Below are 8,395 nucleotides of genomic sequence, written 5' to 3'. Positions count from 1 at the left end.
CCTAATCACATAGTCATAAGATGTTAAGTATTGAGACAAAATTTAAAAATTATTATTTATATTAAAATATCAATTGAATGTAAATTAGTATTTTTTATTATATTTTCTTAATTAATTATTTTAAATGATTATAAATTTTTGTAGCCATTTAGACAATTAAGTTTTTTAAAAATACTATTCTTCTCTCTCTCTGTATATATATAATTGATTAGTAGTATTTCGAGTCAAAACGAGCCGAACACAAACGAACAAATCTTGGTTTGTGTTGTTCGTGTTCGGCTTATTAACTTAGTGAACGAGTCGAACACGAGCTTCTTAACGAGTCGAATACGAGTTGTTCGCAAACAACGAGCCATTTTGACGGCCCTAGTTGTAGAATAGAGAAGATCTCTAAGATTCCAACACGAGCTGTTCGCGAACAACGAGTCATTTTGACGGCCCTAGTTGTAGAATAGGGAAGATCTCTAAGATTCATAAATTTGTAATGAATGGAGAAGTCGACCATATGCCTCAGTTGATCCATGATCCCTTGCATTAAGAACGGAGCATAGAGTGACCCTATGTGTATTGTGGAGTTTTGTAGAGCAAGAAACTAAAAAAACAAGTCCATTAACGAAGAAATTTAAGCAATCATTTAAGGTGGAATATGATCTTCCTCAAATTCTCTCTCACTCTCTTTAGCTACTCACTTCACTATCACTTAGAGTTCTAAATTTTAAGTTGTAGCAATATTCTTATTAAACTCGAAGAGAACTCTGTACTGACTAGTTGTTGTACTCTTTCCTATACTAACAAAACAAGGCATTATGGTCATAACATAGGCTACATTTAATATGATATCACCCACAATCTATGTTGTGCATTTTTTATCATGACTTTAAAGAAGAAAATATTATGGTATGATGCCTATAATTGGCGTTGTTGAGCTATCATCACTATTGCACGATCAATAACATTTTTTGTTTCAAAGTTGGCTTATCTCTCAAACATATTTTGGAAGCTTTCTCTTGATATCTAGAATTTGGCCTTTGTGAGCATTGCATCTCTTGGATTATCAACTTTTAAATACTTTGCATGTGGCTCTAAGGGATTGCCCCAAGCCTCCTTCTAGGTTGTTTATATTTTCATGGAATTCTCTCAATAATAATGCTCCTAGCTCAGGAAACTATTGGCAAAATCATAGATCTGCTTAAGTGTCTTTTCATAGCATCCTTGTTACCTTAAGTAGTACCTACATGATTGAGTCACTTGATCTTTTGACCCTGCACACCCTTTCTTTAGAGGAGATTTACTTCTATAAATCAAGTTGGAAAAGAGGGAACATTTTTGCTTCTCTCATGAGTACAACTCTATCTTAGACATTTCCCCCTCTTTTTTGATTATGTATAGCACATTAAAGCTTCAATAAATGGTTATTTTTTCTTCAAAAGTTAGTCCTTTAGCTAATCTTTTCAACCTTGTAGTGAGTCATTGAGAGGAGGTAGGAATCAGTAGGAGTGCTTTTTGATCATTTTCTAACATTGGATGTTTGATTGCTTCAAAATTTTCACATTCACCATTTGAGGAAATACTTAGTTTAGTCCAATAGGTTAAGATAGGCATTATCCTAGGCCTTCATCAAACTTCTCGATGCTAATCATGTTAACTCTTATGAAGTTGCCCATGACGTTTCTATCTCAAAGTGAATTTTTTGAATCTTTCCTTAGAAATCATTAGGATGGCTAAAGTTTTCTTTTTAACTCTTGGTGGCCCAAAAATTTCTGGTCAACTAGACTTTGAGACAGATACATAAGGCACATATTCAATGAATCTCAATTTTTACAATACTAATTGCCCTCAATGTGAGCTAGACATGCGACAATTTTCATATGAAGTCATTAGAAATTTTGTGTTGAATATTTGTAGTCTATACACCACAATCATGTTCACCGATTTGACTATCAAATTATCCATGGAAGGCGGTGCTTCTTCTTAGTGTTGCATCCATCATGGCTTAGAATGCTCTCCATTGAAAGCTAAGGAAGAATGTGTCTTATTCAAGATGATTGAGCTCAAAAAGAAAAACTTCAACCGAACTTCTTTTTTTGTTTGTTTTTTTTTTCTTTTTGAAGAGGCATGTTAATTTTCTCCCATGATATGTTGCTTAACACACCATGAGGATAATCTAATTGAAAAGTCACCCATCTCAACAAAATAATAACTAAGATTATAATCAATCAATGACAACCCTTGTAGAAAGTCCATGGATATAACTTCTAATGGCATATCAACACATGTAGTATAATTTATAATTCTTTCTTTTTTTTATTGCTTATGTGTAGTGGAGTATGTGCTCTTTTAGGATTTTAGTTACATCCAAATGCCTTTTCAATCAATAGATGCATCCTTGTAGATTTTGTAGCATCTTACTCACCACAAAGCACTTGAATAATTTAGAAATGTGTGTTTCTTAGAACCACTTCACATGATCAGCATCTTTTCAAACATATATTTGGTTCCATTCTTAGAGCAATCTCTCTTAAATTAAGTATCCTTCTCAAGAATTTTTTGATACTTCTTGGAAGCCATTAACCAACTTGTAAATACCAAAATATTCTTCATGTGGAGCTGGTTCTAATGAGTTCTTCACCATGTCTTGGTTACTAATCCGAAGTCTAACTATTTTATTTTGATATTTTTAATATTAATGAATAATAAAAAAAAATATTGAATTAGTTGAGCATCTACTAAATGAAGAAGATTTAAATCAGTTTTTTATTCCCAAATAGAAATGCATTAACATATAAAATTGGAATTTTTTATTTTAAAGAGAAAATATCTATAGATAGGACAAACAATCTATTTTAACATACATACATATATATACATATTTATACATACATACATACATACATATATATATACATACATACATACATATATATACACACACATATATGGATATATCTATATACACACACATATATAGAGATGAAGATATATATATATCCTTATATGTGTGTGTATATATATATATATATCCTTATATGTGTGTGTATATATATATATATATATATAGATATACACACACACGCACACGCACACGCACACGCACACGCACACACACGAGCACCACCCTCAATTTCGGCAAACTGACCGAGGGGTATTCGAACCCGTCACCAGAGGGGACTTACGATCTTCAAGGAGACTGCTCTACCAACATTCTAAGTCATATCGATTGAAAATGCCTACACACCCATAGCTCATAGCACCTAGGACAATACACACACACACACAAGGTTACAAATTTATATATGCTGGTTTAATAAAAATCACTTCTATACTCCTTATTCTTAATGGGATAAACACATCAATTCTTATTTGTAATAGAGACTTTGGATGCCCAAAATGTGATCAATTCCTCGTGGAAGTATTTGAAACTAGTCTATATCATAAATCAATATATTTTAATAAATTTCCAAATTTTAGCTTATCTCTATTTGATATTAATTTATTCGAAATAACTACAAATTCGATTTCATGGTTATGTTTTTGTTTTTTTCTGGTACGAAAATAATAGTTTTAATTTATATTTTATTTTAAAATCATAATTTATTTTTTGGTCCTAACATTAACAAAATTTATTTAACACAAGAAACACTACAAAATCTATCTCCCTTTCAAGTCCAAGACTTATGGTAAATAAAAAAATTAATAAAGTAATTCAAAATTTTGAAGGAAGGTTAAAATACAAACTAATCCAAGAAGAACAATAAGTACCCTTAGACTTTCAATTCCACCAAATACTTCAATTAGTGAATCAAATCCTTCAATACAAGAATCACCAATTAAAATAGTAAATATTATATAAAAGGATAAATATTTAATGTTACATCTTGTCATCATAAATAAATTTAGTTTTAAATGAATTATTAAATGAAAAGTAAATGTAGAAAAGATAATATAGGAATAACTCCAACTGAGCAATAAAAAATCCATAGTGGTATAATAACAGAAAAATTATTCCATACGGATGCATGCGGTGTCCGATCTTCACCGTCGATCATCGTAAAGATGTATTTCAGTGGGTCCCACTTTCAACTTTTTTTTAAAAAAAAAAAAATTGATTGTGGTGATCAACGGTGGAGATCGGACACCCATGTGGTGTATCTCTGCATGCGGTATCCGTATGGAATAATTTCTCATAATAACATTATCATAAAAGAATAAATAATTGAAATTTTAAATATTTATTTTAACACTTTGGTTACCATAACTTGAATTGAAAAACTCTCTAGTTGTTTTATAAGATGGTTTACTAAGGAATATATTAAAGGAAAAAAAAAATAGTTATGATTAATAAAAGGAAGACATATGAAAAAGGAGGTAATATCTAGACTATTTACTCTTCTATGATTTCACATATAACAAAATTGAGAACATTGAAACTATTGCATTTTGTAATATCAATATTGAAGCATAAGTTGTTAAAGAGTTTATTATTGTAATCAAACAACTTTACTAGAATCCTTAAGAAATTGTGGGAAGATTATCACATCGTTTATTAAGAACAATACATGCTCAATAAAAGTAAATTAAAAGATTTATAACGTTTGAATATCGACAGTATATAATTTAATCATTTTCATTGTCAATCATTTTACAATAAATGTTTTGGATAATGATAAAAAACATAAGACTTTCTTACAAAATTTTTGATGTCCTATGTTAACTCATTTTAGGTAGTACAAAGATGTATTTCAAAGTTGAAAAGTGATATTCAAAGATGTTAAGCAAATTGAAAAAAAAAATTATAGAATGACTTCTAAAGCTATTTGATGAAAAGGTTAAAGAGACCTTAAGGGATCCCAATACCAAAATAATATGGTATGAAATTCTTACATATGGTTATTTAGTTGTAATTTGCATTCAAATTGGGTTTAGGGTTTAGGGTTTAAGACAAAGCTGAATCAACAACATAAAAGAGAGAGGAAATTAGAAACAATTAATTAATATAATTGTATGCGCAAATTACTTGCGATACTCAGAACATTAAATCCTCTCTAAGAAATATTTTCAAAATTATTAATGAACAAATTTAAACGAGAAAGCTGGTGCCGCTCATCACGTATCGTCGATTTTCATTTTGTCGGTTGTTGACGTCATTCTTGTCGTTAACGAGTCACTAGTTTGTTTTTTGTTATGTTGCCCTCTTGCCCGAATACTTATCCATCTCAGATCACGTAGGTGAACAAAGAGGTGAGAAATCAGAGGGTTGGGGTAGGCAATAATGAGAACAAACAAAAGAAATGTAAGGGAAGCTTGTATAAGGTAAATTTTCACATTGATTGCTTCAAAAAATAAACCTAAAGTGAGATCACTTTAGTATGCTTTGAAGACACCACTTCGGAAGAAACCTAATGAAAGCTAACAACTAGAGAATTTAGGTTGATGTACCTGTTTTAAGGTTCACATCCTTTCATAAGGACATGTCCCCATAGTTAATTGCATCTTAAGTAGTCAATACTATTAAAAAAAACTCTCAATTGAGATTAAAATTTGTTCTCACAAAGTTCAAGCATCATTGTCAAGGAAAAGAATGTCAAAGTCCTATCGTAAAGTTTTTTATTTTGTTATTAATGGTTTAGTTGAAGTTCATCTTTTTGCTTCGGGTCTTGAATGGTCCCTGCAAAACAGAGTTAACATACTCTAATAACATGTATAGTAAATCTAGGGTATCATCGCCTTTCGTCATCAGCAACCCTGCAAAACAAAGTTAGTAGAAATTTACGTTTTTGTTCATTAATTTAGTTTGTTTGATAATTATTTAAATTTTGGATAACCCGATCAAGATGTGCTTGACTCCATCACCCCAGGGTCATCGGGTATCCTGGTTTTTTTAGTCTAAGAGGTTGTCAAACTTGCTCTGACCATAAGATTCTTGTTAGCAAACACAAATTGTGTTGTCCAAGAAATCTTCATAGATTTGGGCATCTGAGGTTCAAGTTGTGTTAGGTGATCTTTGTTCATTAAGGTTTCATTTAAGTTTTAATGTCTTTTTTGAATTTAAATGGTTGAAAATTTTATTTTGCTTAAGACTTATTATTTGATTATTTTTTTGTCATTTTATCTTTATTATTTGGGATGACCCGGTCAAGATCCTATGGTTCCGTCGTCCTAAGGTCGTTGGGGTTTGCAAGTTGATTAGTCACAAATGACTGGAATATATTTTGCTAATTATCATGGGTTGCCTCCTCCAAAATATAATCTCTAACCAAGTTGAATTTTTTTTTGTGCAAGAATAAATTTAATGTCTTTTAGGATGAATTTTATGTCATTTCAATTAGCTTGGTTGGTACTTTAGCCCAAATTGTTTCCTATTTAGGTTAAGTATGCTTTTGTTCTCATATGAGAAGTCAAACCCTACTAACCTTTAGTCATTTAAGTCTATGTTGATTTTATATTAGTTCAAATTTGTTTGAACAGATCTAAAGACGAGTCTTTATAAAAAACTTGTGGTGTCGGATGAATCTTGTCAGAGGATTCCATCTAGATGAAGCCTTTGGAAGCTTTTTCTAACTTTCCGTGAGGTTTAACGAGGGATAGAGCGAACATTGTCGAGAACAATGAGGGAGTGGGATACACATTTAACAACAAATTTTAGCGTGGTACAGACGTAATATTAAGTTTTTAGGTGTTAAATACATAATAGTAGAAGTTTTCACTAATGTGCATGTAAACCCTCTTTTATTAAATAATTGAAATTTTTATGTATATATTTTTATCAATCTAGGTATAATTAATCTGATAACCCATTAATTAATTATTGTTTTATAATCAATTAAATTAATAAGATTTAACTTAGATAAAGTTGAATTATTACCACAATCCAAAAACCTCACCTACACTACTAACCCTCTCCGTCACAAAAAAATTTTTTGTTCGAACTCTGGACGTAGCTATTTGTGCAGACTCCAATAATGTGCCCCCAAGTGTGCTGCATCGCGAATGTTATTTTAGGGTTATTGAAGTGAAACCGTGGATGTTATTTCAGGGTTATTGAAGAGAAATATTTATATTCCAATTCAATAATCCGAAATTACATTCGCGGTTCTACTTCAATAATCCCTAATAACACTACAAATGTTATTTCAGGGTTATTTATGAGTTATTTCGCGATTATTGAAGTGGAATATATGAGTTTCAATTCAATAATTCCAAAATAACCCAAAAATATACTCTGCGGTGTTATTTTCGGATTATTAAAATAAAATCATAGAAATTATTTTAAAATTATTTTGGGATTATTGCCCTTATTGCACAAGGAGAATTTCACTTTAATAATTTTTTTAGCCACACATAACCGAAACCCTCCCCTATGTCCCTCTGTCTCTCCCGGTTTCCGCCAAAACCATAGCCTTCGTGACTGAACCCTCGGAGACTACCGAAACTCCCATCCAGGTAGGCCTGTTCGCGCCATTGTCTCAACAGCAAGATTCAGAGAATCCGGAATTTACGGCCGAAATCTGTGAAATCCGGATTTATCAAAGTCACGGTTTTATTTTATCCAAACTGACCGACTGGCAAGATTTAGCCTAAATCCAGGTTAATTCCTGGTCTAAATCCGGTGCCAGAGAGCTCCTTGCTCTGAGAACTTTATGGCCTTAACTTGAGTAAGCCCTAACTTTTCATTTTTGCCATTTCCTCTTGATCTCTAGCCCGGTTTTCTCGAGTGTTTTGTGTTCGCCTGCAACGTTGTCGTGCTTGTGATTTATGCAAGGAAAGGGGATCGTGATAAGAGGATAAAGAAAGTTCGGCATCGACGGCTGCTGCAGCTTCCAACTTAATATATATCTATTAGAAAGGTTCGCTGATGATTCCTATCAGTCAAATTGTTTCTTCATCTGATTTACTGTTTCTTCATAATTTTCTTCTTTATTTCAATTACTATGAAGTGTCAAACTGGTAATTGAGAGGGATCCTACTACAGCATCAGCTAATTTTTTTTTTCTCTTAGATTAATGTTTTGTTTTGTTCAAGTCAGAAAAAAAACCCAATTTTTAACTTTAAAGTTTGGATATTTCTTTAACTGATTTGTCATTTTTCCAACCTCTACCAACACCTATAATTATACTGTATACATCTTGGTTTGAATGCTGAATCTTTTGCTGACCTGAAGTACATAAGAGATGTTCAAGTGTTTGAAGATTTCTAGAGCTTTTGCTACTGTTTTTTGTATAATCTCTGTAGAGGAAGGCATTTAAACTAGTGTTTCGAATCTTTTTTTTCTTAGAGTATCTTCTTAAAAAAAAGAGTGACAACTCATTGCTTAAATCCCGGTATAATATCTGTGGAAGTATTGTTATGGTGTCAATATTTGTTAATGTGAGAAAGTAAACATATTTTAAAGTTATAT

General features: G+C 31.6%; 1 protein-coding gene across 4 annotated transcripts in view; it reads left to right on the top strand.

Annotated features, from left to right (window-relative positions):
• The first annotated feature begins 7,343 nt into the window (after positions 1 to 7,343).
• Positions 7,344 to 8,395, top strand: part of LOC110030396 (eukaryotic translation initiation factor 2A) — a 121,835-nt gene continuing 120,783 nt past the window's right edge. For 2 of the 4 annotated variants that reach the window (XM_020733087.1, XM_020733090.1), the window contains exons 1-2: positions 7,344 to 7,652; positions 7,760 to 7,844. The gene's annotated coding sequence lies outside the window, so the exon portion shown is untranslated. Of the gene's footprint in view, positions 7,653 to 7,697; positions 7,845 to 8,395 lie in introns of all 4 variants that reach the window. The other 2 variants (XM_020733088.1, XM_020733089.1) reach the window with 2 other exon arrangements.

The sequence above is a fragment of the Phalaenopsis equestris genome, unplaced genomic scaffold (assembly GCF_001263595.1).
Source record: "Phalaenopsis equestris unplaced genomic scaffold, ASM126359v1 Scaffold000715, whole genome shotgun sequence".
Taxonomy (NCBI): domain Eukaryota; kingdom Viridiplantae; phylum Streptophyta; class Magnoliopsida; order Asparagales; family Orchidaceae; genus Phalaenopsis; species Phalaenopsis equestris.
The sequence above is the reverse complement of the archived record's forward strand: the minus strand, read 5'-3'. Positions and strand labels throughout refer to the sequence as shown.